Here is a 15,323-nt window from a genome sequence, read left to right as displayed (position 1 = left end):
AGTGAATGGCCAGATAAAAATGCTTTAAAACTACTGTTGGTGTTATTTTCCCCCATTATTGCCTGAGTAATATCTGGTTTTCTGAAAGTTGTGTTAAAATAATAGTTAATATTTTGGTAGCTTCTATGTGCCAGACTAAGTTCTATACATACTTGAACTGATTTAGTTCTTAGTAATCCAGTGGGGGGGGGGGGGGGTAGGTTTTTTGTTTTTTTGTTTTATTGTTTTTTTTTAAATGAGGCTTGAGTAATTTGGCCAAAGTCATACAGCTGGGTTATATATATAATTGCATGGGTTATTATATTTAGAGAAAAAATAATTCAATGTTATCTTACTACAATGTGAGCTGCAACAAGGCAAAGATCATCACTTTTGTTCAGTGATTTAACCTGAGTGCTTTGAATAATGCCTGGCATAGCTGGGTGCTTATTGATTGAATGAGTTGCCAAGAAAAGCTTTAAAAAAAATTTTTTTTTTTAAGGGACGTATAGTGTTTATTTCAATCCACGTATAAGATTTCTTTTTGTACTACTTTGGTTATTTGGCTCATTACTCACCCTGCCTGCTTTGGATTCTCCTGGTTTGGATTGTATTTTTGTCAGTAACAGAAAATGGAATAGTAACTTGCAAGTTTCCTAGTTAAAGTAAAGGTAAGCAACAGATTCAGTAGATACCGTGTCTCCTTTTAAGTCCTTAGTTTCCAAAGGGACAGCACACAGAAGTATAATCTTAAAGTGTAATTTCTGTTATGCAGTTGGAGATCACATTTTTGAAAAATAAACATTTTTTAAATGTAGATATAGTCTTGCAGCTTCCTAAGCACAGTGTCCTTGGACGTGGGAGAGAGGTGGCTTATGGAGGGTTTGTTTCTCCAGGCTTGCGGAGGGACTGTTGTGCCAGTCCATTCAGCAGAGTGGTCCTGCTTAAATTTTATTGCCTTTTTGGAGCACATAAGATATTCTTGTTCTGAATGTTTTTGGTATAGTTGAAAGTAAGATTTGGTTGAGAAATCTAATTTCATTATGTGTTATTGGTTAGTTTTATATGTCAACTTGAGTAGGCTGTACTATCTATTTAATCAAACACTAATCTAGGTGTTATGGTGGTGGTATTTTAACATGTGGTCAACATCTGTAATCAACTGACTTTAAGTAAAGGATTGTACCCTCAGTAATGTGAGTGGGCCTCGTCCGATCAATCGAAGGCCTGAATTTTAAACTGAGGTGTCTCAAGAAGAAAAACTACTTTAAGACTACAGCATTGATTTCTGCCAGTTTCTAATCTGCAAATCTGCCCTACACATTTCAGAGTTGCTGGCCCCCATAATTTTGTGAGCCAATTCCTTAAAATAAATCTGTATTTACTTAGGTGAATGATCTAATAGATTTCTAATACTTAGAAATAAATATCCATTCATCCAAATATAGATAAACCTAAAGACAGATAGATAGATAGAGATATATTTATGTATTATTTCCTGTTGGTTTTGTATCCCTGGAGAAACTTGTCTGATTCAGATTTTGGCACTGAGAGTGGTTTTAGAGGAACAGATTCTTAAAGATGAGTTTTTTGAATCGGCTGTGGTGTTCTTAGAATTGGTTCCCTAATCAGGTTAGATGTAAAGGCACTAAGTACTATTTCCAGTGATAACAAGGGCACTGGTAGCCCGTGATGTGATGTGGCAATAGAGACATATAGAACGCAGAACATTACCATCTTAAGGTTCTGGATGGGATGATCACATATTTGATGACTTAAAACATTTTTGGTCAAATTAACAAGTATGAGACTGGCTGTTGACTGCTGGCTGCTAACTGTGCTGGCGAAAGAGGAAAGAAAAGGATGAGCTCAGGACTTCAGATTCGCAGTTCAGGCTCTGTGTAAATAACCTGAAAGTTTTTATGTCTGCCCTAAAGAAACTCATCTCCTGTAGATGCAGAGCTGAGACTGCTGGAAACCAAACCTAGAGTCTCATCCTGCAAAATGGCTCAGTTACAATGTAAAATGAATTCCCCATCTAACAGGGTACCTGGTATTAAAATGAGGGCATTGATTGAGAAGGAATGCAATCTTCAGATTTGGAATGGGGGTACTGAACCCCTAAATTTCAATCCATTGTCTTTGCCAGTAAAAGCAGCCTTTCCACTCCTTTTTGAGAATTGAACCCTGCTTTGTGTGAAGTACCTGTAACGGCCTTCATGAGGTATTTGCCTTGCAAGATAGCTGGTTCTCCTTAGGAACTACCCTACTACGCTTCCCTGCTGCTAGACTCAAGTCCTAGGAAGCCCTCAAAGAGAAGCTACAAAGTGTATCCCATGAGGAGGTGTGTTGCACTCTAAAAACCACATGATTATTTATTATACACATAGGAATCTGGGGAGTTTTTCTGGGATTGGATATTAAAGTGTGGGATAATGATAGTAGGAACATAAAGTTGGACCAGGCCAAATTTATTGATATAGGGACCACTAAGCTAAGATTCTGGATTCACTGTTATAGCTTGAGAGAGTTAAGAAGGGCTTCTGACAGTTTAGTTGGCTAAAACATGGACCAAAAGGGGACCCATGCTACATGAAGTTAAAATACCAGACTTGCCTTGTATACTAGAGGAAGGAATCCAGAGGCCTAGGGAGATTGGAATGGTAGAGTGGCTTTACCATGTAAGACCAATTTACCCATTCTGGGAGGGTCTGGATGAGATACCTTTCACCATGACAGAAATAAGTTTATGAGGGGAGCCCCATCATCCATGAAGAACTTTGTGATTGCTCTTTGTGGGTCAGAAATTGCAGCAGAAACTGCTGCCACTGAACTAAGGATCCTTAAGTACAGTGAGAATAGTAGGAAATTGAGTAGATACCACAGAGAGACCTGTTTTCTTAATGACATATCTTACATGCTGAAGGAAAGAAGCCAGAGGAGAGGGTGTTTGAAGTACAGGAGGGAGAAAAATACAAGGAAAATATGATTGAGCAGAGTCTTGGAAAAGACAGGAAGAGGTTAGATCTAGAACACAGAGGGAGGATTGAGTTTCTTTTCTGAGGAAGGAGTTAAGGGATTCTGAGTTGGGTGTGGACGCAGGTTAACTCTGGAAGGGGGAAGGCTGAAGTTGAGAAAATTTACTCCTAATGACTTAGGCTCATATTTAAAGGGAAGGAGGGGTATATCTTTGTCTGTCTTGTGGGGCCATTAAGTAGTAGACATAAGTAAATTAAATTGGGTGTAGAAGATAAGTGCTATGAAAAAAGAAACAGAACAAGATAGGGAAGATTGGAATGTTGGTAAGGAAAGGGAGGATTGGGATGGCATTTTAATTTTAAATTGGATAGTCAGGGCATGCCTCATGGAATGGATGCTGTTTGAAAACAGACTCAGGGAGTGAAAGAATTAGCCAGACATCTTGAGAAAGACTGTTCCAAGCAGAGGGAACAGCCAGTGCAGAATTCTTACAGTAGCCCCTTTAACATGTGGGAAGAGCTGCAAGGGGGCGGGGGCAGTGCGGCTGGAGCAGAGTGAGAAGAAGAAAGAGTAAGGGATGTATTCAGAGAAGAAAAGGGAGGAAATTACGTGAGGCACCATAGATGATTGTAAGGGCTTAGGCTCTGGCTCTAAGAAATTGGAGAGTTCTAAACACGAGAAATATGCTTCGGTGTGTCTTATATTTTACTGTGGGCTGAAAATAAAGTTTAAGAGGTTTGAAGAGATTGAGAACGTTGTGCAACGGTCAGTGAAAGGAAAGGGAGAGGAAGCAGATTGGATCAGGAACCAGTGTGGGTTGTCATATAACATTCAGAGCCTTTCTGAAAGGTGAGGTACCCTGAGTGTATGGTGGGTACTAGTTTACTCAGTTGCGTTATTTTTGTTACTGCTCAGCTGTAAGATGCTTGTGGGAAAAATAGTTGCTCTAGCTCAAGATTAGATTTTGTGGGCTGATATTTTCAGATGGACAAAGTAGTAGTTCAAGTAATGCACCCTAGAATTGAGGCTGGTTAAAGACTTCTGAGTGAAACTAGGAAAAGCTATTAGATTTGAAAGAAAAATAGGAGGTAGGGTGGTGTAAGGCTCTGGAGCTAGAGTCCAGAGATTAAGGGAGGGAAGGCTGTAAGTAGAAGAGGCTGCAGAAAGTGGGATCGTTGTTTCAGAACTTCAGTTGTGGAGAAATACCAGATGGTTTCCAGGAGGAATGCATTGCTAAGGAAGCTGGGATTTTGCATGGATCACCCAAATGGAAGAATGATAAAAGTTTAGATGAAGGAAGAATATGAACTTTGTTTGGCCAGGTCTATAGATGAGAAGATAAAGAAAGAAAACTAGGACTAATTATTGTTATAGCATACTTAATGCTAGAAACTTATCATTTTCTCTCATTTCATCGTCATAAATACCATAGGATAAAGGTGTAGTTAAAACCCCACTTAGGGCAGCCCGGGTGGCACAGCAGTTTAGCGCCGCCTTCAGCCAGGGCCTGATCCTGGAGACCCGGGATCGAGTCCAGTGTTGGGCTCCCTGCATGGAGCCTGCTTCTCCCTCTGTCTGTGTCTCTGCCTCTCTCTCTCTCTCTCTCTCTCTCTCTCTCTCTCTCTGTCTCTTGTGAATGAGTAAATAAAATTAAAAAAAAAAAAATAAAACCCCACTTAGGGATGAGGAAAAAAGCTAAGTAAAATGATGCCAGAAAGGGCTGGAACTCAAATCTTTCTGACTGCAAAGCCTGCATTTCTCCCAGTGCAATAGAATAACATCAGCCAGACCCAAAAAAGAAGGGGATGGAAATAGAATCATGAGATTCTGGACCAGTGCTACCATTGCAAATCACTGTGACTTGCCTTATGAAATTTAGGTCCTCTGAAAGACAAAAAAAAAAAAAAAAAGAAAAAACATTTTGTGTAAGTGAATATATTTATTTATTTATAGTAAATTTGGAAAAATCATTGATTTTTATACAAATGATACATTTGACATTTCAGACTGTTCCAAAAATCAGTGAATTATTAATGAAATTTTTTGAGAATTCACTAGGGGGCATAATTTGACCTTTCTTGAAGACTAAGAATTTAACAATGGCTCCCTCATTATCACAGCTTGTATATGTTGCCCAGTTCTTGTATTAGAAAGCTCAAAAGCGGAATAGATTGAAGGAGGTGGATTATATAATAGAAATTAAATTGAAGGCATCAAATTCATTAAGGAGTAGGAAAATAACAGCCCAGAAAATACTACAAAGAAACTTACATACATCTACTTTTTTAAGCATCCGTCAAGGTGTGATTAAGACAGATTGAAATGAATAAATTAGAATATTAATCTGTTGAAAGAAAAAAAATGGGTTTCTCCCATTTGGTGGTAATTGAGAGAGTTTGCATAACTAAGGGCAATTCTTTTCTTCGTTTTTTCTTTTTATGTTTTAGCCTAATGAGTTTTACATTTGATCTCCTCCTCATATCTGTGATTCATTTTAAAGCTATGTTAAATATTAGTTGTATTTGGCAAGACCACAGTGTACTTTTTTAAAAAGTTAATGAATTTTATTTTTTAGAGAAGTTTAGGTTTATAGAAACATAGAACAGAGATAGTACCGAGAATTCCCATATTTTCACCCCTACTCCCACAGTTTACACTATTATTATTATTATTTTTTAATCCTGCTGTTAACATCTTGTAGCAGTGGGGTACATTTGTTAGGATTGAAGTCCTGATATTGATACATTATTAACTAGAGTCCATAGCTTACATTAAGATTCACTCTTTGTATCCTGTAGTTAGTACTCTGGGTTTTGGCAAATGTATAATGACATTTATCTGCAATTACAGGATCATATAGAATGTTTTGCTGCCCTAAAAATTTAGGCCCCATGCTCCACTTGATCATCTCTTCCCTCCCCCTACCCTGCAGCCTCTGGAAACCACTGCTAGTTTTACTGTCTCTATAGATTTTTCACTTCCAAAATGTCATATAGTTAGAATTATGCAGTAGATATCCTTTTCAGACTGACTTCTTTGACTTAGCAACATGATTCCCTCCAGGTCTCTTCATGGTTTCATAGCTCATTTATTTTGATCACTAAATAATATTCCTTTGTATGGTGATACCTCAGTTTGCTTGTCCATTCACCTATTCAAAGACTTCTTGGTTGTTTCCAGTTTGGGGCAATTATGGATGAAGCTGCTATAAACATTTGTGCGCAGGTTTTTGCGTGGACTTTTCAGCTTATTTGGGTAAGTACCTAGAGGACTGCTATTGCTGAAGCGTGTGTTTAGCTTTCCTTGGAAACTGCCAAACTGTCTTCCACTTTGCCTGTAATACTGTTTTTCATTCCCACTAACAATGAATGAGAGTTCCTTTTCCAGATCCCCACCAACATTTGGTGTGTGTTAGTGTTTTGGGTACTAGTTATTCTAATAGGTGCGTAGTGGTATCTCAGTATTGTTTTAATTTGCAACTCCCTAGTGACAAATGATGTTGAACATCCTTTTTTTAATTGAGGTATAATTGACATACAACATCATATTATTTTCAAGTGTACAACTTAACAATTCAATATTTGTACATATTGCAAAATGAACACCGCAGTAAGTCTGTTTAATATCCATCACCACATAAGTTTTTCTCCCCAACCTCTGGCAACTACCAGTCTGTTCTCTGAGTTCAGATTTCTTTTTCTTTTTCTTTTTTTTTTTTAAGATTCCACATAAAAGTGAGATGACATAGTATTTATCTTTCTCTGACATTTAATTTAGTATAATGCCGTAAAGGTCCATCCATGCTGTTGCAAATGGCAGACTTTTATTCTTTTTATGGCTGAATAATATTCCATTGTATTTATAAACTGTTTTTTTTTCCATCCATTCATGGACACTTAGGTTGGTTCTAATATCTTGGCTATTGTAAATAATGCTGCAATGAACATGCAGGTGGATATATCTTTTTGAGTTAGTGGTTTTGTTTTTTGTTTTGTTTTTTTCCTTTGGATAAATACCCAGAAATGGACTTGTTGGATCACATGATAGTTCTGTTTTTTGAGGAACTTCCATACTGTTTTCCGTTGTGGCTACACCAATGCATAGCACTTTTCTCCTCATTCTCACCAACATTTGTTTCTTTTTCCTTTTTTTTTTTTTTTTTAAATAATAGGTATTCTAACAGGTGTGGGGTGATACAGCATCTTTTCAGATGTTTATTTGCTATGTGTATATCTTCTTTAATGAGATGTCTGTTCATATCTTTAGCCGTTTTGTGATTGAATTTTCTTATAAGATTGAGTTTAAAGAATTTTTTTTATATTTTAGATACAAGTCTCTTATCGGATATATGTTTGGCGAATATTTTCTCCCCATATGTGGCTTTCATTAGAGCAATTTTTAATTTTAATAAAGTTCAACTTACCTTTTTTTTTTTTTTTTTTGATGGATCCTGCTTTTGGTGGTGTATCTAGCAAGTCCTTTATTCTGTGTTTTCTTCTAGAAGTTTTATAGTTTTATAGTTTGCATTTTACATTTAAATCTATGATGCATTTTTAACTTAAATTTTTGGAAAGGTTTAAGATCTATGTTTATGTTCATTTTTTTTTTTTTTTCTGTGTGGACATCTGGTTGCAGTATTGTTGGAAAACTTCTTTCTTCATTGAATTGCTCTTGTGCCTTTGTCTAGGATCAGTTGATTATATTTTTGTACATCTCTTTCTGGACCCTGTTCTGTTTGATCTGTGTGACTTTGCGTTCTCCAGTGCTACACTGTCTTGGTTATGGTTATTATAAAGTTTTAAAATTGAGTGAGTAATGTATCAATTTTTTTTTTTTTTGTCTTCTTGCGATAGCTAGGAATTGCAGTATAGTGTTGAGTAAGAGTGGTCAGAGAGGACATCCATGCTTTGCTCCTAGTAGTAGGAGGAAAGTGCCCAGTTTCTTTTCCATTAAGTACCATATTAGCTGTGAGTTTGGCGTAGATGTTTTTTATCAGATTGAGGAACTTCCCCTGTACTCTTAGTTTGCTCAGAGTTTAAAAAAATTATGAATGGGTATTGGATTTTTGTCAAGTGGTTTTGCTGTATCAATCCATACAATCACATGATCATATGATTTTTCTTTAGCTTGATGATATGCATTATATTGAGTTTCAATTATTCAATCATTCTTTAGTTTCTAGACTAATCCCACTTGGTTTGGTGTATTAAACATTGATGGATTGGATTTGCTAATATTTTGTTGAAGACTTACATATATGTTCATGAGAGAGATTGGTTTATAGTTTTCCTTAAGCAGAGAGCTTCATCCAGTTTTGGTCATAGGCTAATGCTAGCCTCACAAAATGGGTTAGAAGCCTTTCTTCTTCAATTTTCTGGAAGAGATTGTGGAGAACTGACATTATTTCTGCCATAGATGTTTGACAGAATTCACTAATAAAACACCTGGGCCTGGTCGGTCTTTCTTTCTTTCTTTCTTTCTTTCTTTCTTTCTTTCTTTCTTTTTTTTTTTTTAGCTTAATTCTTATTGATTCAATTTCTTTGAAAGATATAGATAGGGCTATTTAGGTCATATTTTTCTTCCTGTATGAGTTTTGGTAGTTAATATTTTTCAAGGACTTGTTCCATTACAGCTAAGTTACCATACTGGTGGGCACAAAGTTGTTTATCCTTATCGCTTTTTAAATGTCTATGGGTCAGTACTCATGTTACTAATTTGTGTTTTCTCTCTGGGTAAACCTAGCTAGAGATTTACCAATTTAATCGGTATTTTTCAGAGCCAGATTTTGGTTTTGTTACATTTTCTATTGTTTTCCTTTTCAATTTCATTGATTGTTGCTATGATGATGGTGTGGTGATGACGAAGTCTGTTTGCTTTAGGTTTATATTGCTCTTCTCTTTCTAGTTTCCTAGAATGAAAGTGTAGCTTATTGAGTTTAGATCATTTTTCTTTCTGATATGTGCCTTAGGTGCTATTAATTTCTCCACAATCATTGCTTTACTGCATCCCACAAATTTCAATAAGTTGCATTTCCATTTTTAATTCAAAATATTTTAAAATTTATTTTAAGGTTTCTTTGACCTATGTATGAATTATTTGTTTAATTTCCAGGGGTTTTCCAGCTGTCTTTCTGTTAGTGATTTCTAGTTTAATTCCATTATGGTCTGAGAACATATTTTGCATGGTTTTTATTCTTTTAAATATGTTAAGGTTATTTTATGGCGCAGAATGCGGTCTGTTTTGTTGAACTCTCCATGTAATAAGCTTGAGTAGAATGTATATTCTGCTCTTGTTGGAGTATTCTATAAATGTCAATTAGATCAAGTTGATTAATAGTGTTTAGTTCAACTATATCCTTAATGATTTTCTGACTGCTTGGCCTATCAAATACTAACAAGGGGTATTGGAAGTTTCTAGTTATAGTAGTGGTAATGTCTGTTTCTCCTTTCAGTTCTGTCAATTTTTGCCCTGTACTTTAATCTTCTTTTATCAGATTTACACATATTTAGGATTGTTATGTTTTCCTAATATTACCACTATATTATTTATTATTAAATACCTCTCTTTCATTTGATAAACAAGGAATTTCTAAAGTCTGCTTTGTCTGAAATTAATATAACTATTCCATCTTTCTTAAAAAAATCAGTGTTAATGTGTTTTTTCTCCATCCTCTGATTTGTAACTTAATCTGAGTCTTTGTAAAGTAAGTGATTTTTAGACAAAATGCAGTTAGTTTTAAAAAAAAAGAAATCTCTGACAATTTGTCTTTTAATTGGCCTAATAATCTACCATGTTGGTAAATGTTTTTTATTCATTGATATTTGTTCTTTGTTTTTCCCTTTTTCTGCCTTCTGTGATTTTACCTGAGAATTTTATATGATTCTATTTTATCTCCTCTTTCAGTGTATCAATTACACTTTTTTTGTGTGGAATATTTTATTTGAAGGAGAGTGAGAGCATGGGCACGGGGGGGGGGGGTGCGGGGGGGGTGTTGCGAGGGAAAGGGAGAGGGGAAAGAAAGTCTAAAGGTCATTGAGATCACCACCCAAGCTGAAACCCAAGAGTCAGATATTTAACTGACTGTACCACCCAAGTGCCCCTCAGTTGCACTTTTTAAAAAAAATATTTTATTTATTTATTCATGAGTGACCGAGAGAGAGAGAGAGAGAGAGAGAGAGAGAGAGAGGCAGAGACATAGACAGAGGGAGAAACAGGCTCCATGCAGGGAGCCTGACGCAGGACTCGATCCTGGGTCTCCAGGATCAAGCCCTGGGCCGAAGGCAGCGCTAAACTGCTGAGCCACCCGGGCTACCCCTTTTTATTTATTTTTTAATATATTATTTATTTATTCATGAGTGATCAGTTGTACTTTTAAAATACATTTTAGATAAATCAATTTTAAATACATTTTCCTTAGAGCTCATAATACACTTTTATCTCATCTAAGTCCCCTTCAAATGATTTTGTAATACTTCATATGTAGTTGCGAGTACTTCACCATGGAGTGTTACCATAGACTATTCCCAATTCTTTGGGACAGTGCTATTTTTAAATTTCACTTATTATGTACTTTTAATCGTTTAGTGCATTTACTAGCATTACTTTAAACAATTGTCTTCTAGATCAATTAATAATAAAAAAGATTACTTTACCTCTGTTGATTGCTTCCCTGTCAATCTTTTTTTAAAATGAAGATCTGAGTTCCTATGTTATTTCCTTCTTGAAAGTCAAATCTGTTGGCAGTGAATTCCTTCCATTTTTTTTTTTTTTTTTGCTTAATAAAACTTTTGTTTCTCTAATACTTTTGATGGATAATTTTGCTGCATATGGAATTCTAGTTTGATGGTTTTTCTATACACACTTTAAATAGTCCCTTTACTCTTTTCTGGTTTCTGAAGAAATGTTGGCTCAACTTTATTCCTGTTCTCCTCTAGATAAGATGTTTGTTATTTTGTGTTTTTTGTTTTTGTTTTTACTTCCAGTTGCTTTCGAGATTTTCTTTTTGTAACTTGAATATGATATGCTCAGCTATAGATTTTAGATATTTATCCCCCTTGGTTCTCAGAGCTTCCTGGACCTGTGGTTTGGTGCTTATTAGTAATTTTCTCATGTAATAACTGAGATATTTCTTATACTTCTTTATCTGTTCTCCTTCTGGCACTTCTATCATGTGTATGTTACACCTTTAAAGTTGTCCCATATGCTGGGATGTTTCGTTCTGGTTTTTTTTATATGTGTGTGTTGGTGGGAGGAGGAGGGTTCATTTTTTGTTCCTCTTTACATTACAGTCTAGGGAGTTTCTGTTGACCTCCTTTCAAACTCACCCATTCTTTCCTTGGCTCTCTGGATTATGAATCCCTTAAAGACATTCTTCATTTCTGTTACAGTGTTTTTTGTTTTGTAGCATTTCCTTTTGATTCTTAGAATTTCCATTATGCTTATAGTCTATGTTGTTTACTTTTTCCTTTCAAGCTTTTAACATATCATAGTTATTTTAAATTGACAATGTCAACTTTTAAGTCCTCAAAACTTCCCAAGCTGAAGATGCTACGTTGATTTTAGAAGTCATTTATTAGAGATCAACTGAGTCTTTTAAAAGCTGACAAATTGTTGACATTCGTGGAACCGAATTAGATTGAACACCACTAGATGTCAGGTTTTGCTCTAGTCCCTGTAACTACTGGGAATCAAGACAAACTTTTTGCCTTCCGGAAACATAGAGTTAGTCCACAGAGAAAAAAAAGAAGATTCTAATATCTACGTTTTATTACGTTGTGGAGTTTCTTCGCTGGCTTTCAGGGCTCAGGGTATTAGTGCTTGGGCTGTGACTTGCAGGAGAATGGCAGTTGAAGTAAGACCGTTATTTACAGAGAGTTTGTCCACTTTGTGGACAAATTTTGTTTTCATAGTTAGGGCATCTGTGGCAGTGGTCCATAGGTTGGAGGAGGTGAGGACAAGCCAGAAAACGTTATTTCTCTCATTCCTGCTTTAACCTGAGCAACTTTGCTTTTATTTATTTTTTTATTGAACTTCCAAATAAGATTTTGTTTGACAAACATTTTTTGAATTCACACAATAGAGAACTAAATCTTGCTGTTGGAATTTGTTGTTTCAACTCTAACTTTTTAGTTACTGTGTTTTTATGTCTTATATAAGAACAGCATATACATTAGTTAGTTCCTTTTGCACTCAGGTATTGTATTTCTGGTGCCGCTTGAATGCCTTAGGCTTCCAGGTTTAAGGAACAGAAATATGTTCATATGATCTTCAATAGTGTGGGTTTGGTTAGGATATAGAGGGAGGAAAGGAATCTCATAAATGAATTCCTTGCCTATGGAACTGGAAATTTTAGAATATAGCTTCTCTAGAATTCCAACAGCATTTTAACATTTGTGCTTTCTCATTGACATTTGTTCCAATCCATTCTTCTCTCTCTGTCATTCCTTTCACTTGGCTTCTCTTCTTTTAGTTCCCACTGCTTTCTTATACCTTTACTTTTTTCTTTTTTTATTTGAGTATAGTTGACACAATGTTACATTAGTTTCAGGTGTGCAAGGTAGTGATTTGACAAGTTTTTACACTATGCTAGGCTCAACACGAGTGTAGCTACCATCTGTCACCATACAACACTATTACCATATCATTAACAATGTATATTCCTGTGACTTATTCATTCCATAACTGGAAACGTTATACCTTTAATCTTGACCTGTGTGTCTTCACCTTCTCTTTGCCTCAGAATTGCTATATGAGAGGCTCCTAACTTTCACATGTGTGTTAACTGCTTAACCGTGCCTGGTCTTGGGCTAGCTATTATTGGATTGATTAGGTACAATTTCATATAATTTTTCAAGTTTTGTGCCAGAGCCGTCCTAGGAACTGTTTATCCTGTATAATCTCCTTTCAGCTCAGGCCCTGGTCCTTAGGCTGTGTCACTGTAAATAAGGTCAACATACTACTTTGTTTACTTACAAACTTACAAATAATAACTTGTAACATTTTCTGAGCACTTGATACATATTCCTCATTTTCAAACATATTTCACATGTATTTCTTTTATCTCATAACAATCTTAAGAAGTAGGTGCTATTATTAACCTTGTTTTATAAATTGGAAACCAAGGTGCATTCTTGGGGCGGGGTAGTGGTGGTGGTGGGTGGTGGCAGCGGCTGATTAACTTGTCCAAATGGTACATAGTTTATAGCATTTTCAAGATGTGGACTTGGGCAGTCTGACCTTGGCTTCCAGGCTCCTGGTTGGTAAATTCTATTGCCTGCTCATGAAAATTATTCATGATGCCCCCCCACCGTACATAGTAGGATTGTACACTGAGAATCAGCACCATTAATCATGCATATGCCAGCCACTTGCAGTGTTAAAGGCTTTGATGATGCAGTTCTAAAGTGGAAAAGGATAGCCACAGCAAGCAATGTAACCTGTCACCTCACTTGGTTCTAGTAATGCACTTCATCATTTATTTCCATAACTGAAGCAACAAGCAGTTTAAAACAGTGCCTCGTCTATACATATGAAAAATTTCATACTGCCGAGGTGGGGAAATAACAGGCAATTTTTGGTATAATCTAAGCTCATGATTTAAAAAATGTCTTACTGAAATTATTGTATCTCACTGGAAGAAATTCAGGTTTATCACTCTGGGTCTCTATTTATATCAGAAATAATGGCCTGTTAGTTCATACCTTCTTCAGGTCCACCCATTGTGTCCAGATACAACTGATTTGATCTAACTAGAGTTTGTGAGGAATGACACCTCTATCATTGACCAAAATCTTTTATCTTTAATTGGGAAGATTAGCCAACTAACAAAATCTAGAAATGGAAACTGACAAGTGAGCTGAGGCCATTATACACAGTGCTAGCCGTGTGGCAAGATAACTTCTGTCTTGCCTAGATTTTATTGTTCCTGAAGCCTGTTCATCCCAGAGTACGTACCCTACTACTCCGTCTGTACTTGCCTTCTACTTTTACTTGTATTCGTCTGAAACAGGTTTGTTCCTTGAAATCTGAGGAGTCTTACTGTATATGTCCTCAGTATCGTGATTGATGACCTTTGCAAGTCTGTAGAGTTGCACTGTCACTAGCCATTGCCCGTATGTTGTCATTTGAATTAATTTTAATCTTCATTTGTAATTTAAAGTTAATTTTAAGTTAAAAGTTAATTTCATGGGCCTTATTTTCCTTGAGGCACTTTTATCCTATGTCTTACATATGGAAGCCATTTGCTGGGCCTAGAGAAATGACCTCCAAATTCATATTGTCAGGTGTGACCTGTCTATAGGAGATTATGATTTATTAGGTCTGGATGGAGACCAGGAATCAGCTTTTTCAAACCATCTCTTCTTTGTCTCAACATCCCTAACCTGCCATGATTCTGATGCATAGCCAGTTTTGGAAACCACTAGCCCAGAGATTGGTTTCTAGAGGAACAAAGAAGTCAAAGTAAAAGTACTTAAGTAATTAAGGATTTTTTCTTTTTTTTTTTTTTTAAGATTTTATTTATTTATTCATGAGAGGCACAGAGAGGCAGAGACCCAGGCAGAAGGAGAAGCAGGCTCCATGCACGGAGCCCGACGTGGGACTCAATCCCAGGTCTCCAGGATCACACCCTGGGCTGAAAGCAGTGATAAACCACTGTGCCACCCTGGCTGCCCAGTAATTAAGGACTTAATCATTTTTCTCTATGGCTTTTCTTTGTTGTTTAATATTTAAGTCATTAATTGAAGCACCTGTTACCATCTCTGTGGTTTTTTTTTTTTTTTTTTTTTTTGTTGTTAACGGGTCTGAACCTTCAGATTGTTACTTGTCACCGACTACTTTTCATTGCAGCAATCTCCAGTATCATCTTTAAAGTTTCCTGGGAGCCTATTTTTTGCAAGACGTGCAGTTTCATTTTATGATTTATTTGCATTGTGCTATTGGATTATCTGTGAAAGCCTGATAAGAACTGATGTTAACTATTAATTAGGGAGGGGTGATTTAGGGAATTAATTTCATATAGGGACAGTTCATTAAATGGACATTTTTGTGTAATGATAGACAACTTTGTACTCCCAGGCAACAAATATTCGTGTAAAATAGAGTATTTGTATTTATTGGATTGCTAATTTGTTGGAGTGCTAACTCATATAGATTCTTATTTAGTATACAGTTTAAAAAATGAAATCACAATGTAGGAGAAGTAGTAAGGTAGCTGGTGTAGGATGGGGATGGAGATTGGTATTCAGGTGGAGCTGCCTGATATTGAGAGAAGGGAATTGATTTGCCATATAGTAATGCATACTATAATTCTATTTTACTAGTGGGGAAACGTATGTCTAGAGAAGCTAGGTAATTTGCTCAAAATA

At 36.1% G+C, this 15,323-nt stretch overlaps 1 protein-coding gene across 1 annotated transcript in view; it reads left to right on the top strand.

Annotated features, from left to right (window-relative positions):
- Positions 1–15,323, top strand: part of FAM210A (family with sequence similarity 210 member A) — a 29,151-nt gene that overhangs the window by 2,631 nt on the left and 11,197 nt on the right. The window lies entirely within an intron of this gene.

The sequence above is a fragment of the Vulpes vulpes genome, chromosome 5, assembly GCF_048418805.1.
Source record: "Vulpes vulpes isolate BD-2025 chromosome 5, VulVul3, whole genome shotgun sequence".
NCBI classification, from domain to species: domain Eukaryota; kingdom Metazoa; phylum Chordata; class Mammalia; order Carnivora; family Canidae; genus Vulpes; species Vulpes vulpes.
The sequence above is the reverse complement of the archived record's forward strand: the minus strand, read 5'-3'. Positions and strand labels throughout refer to the sequence as shown.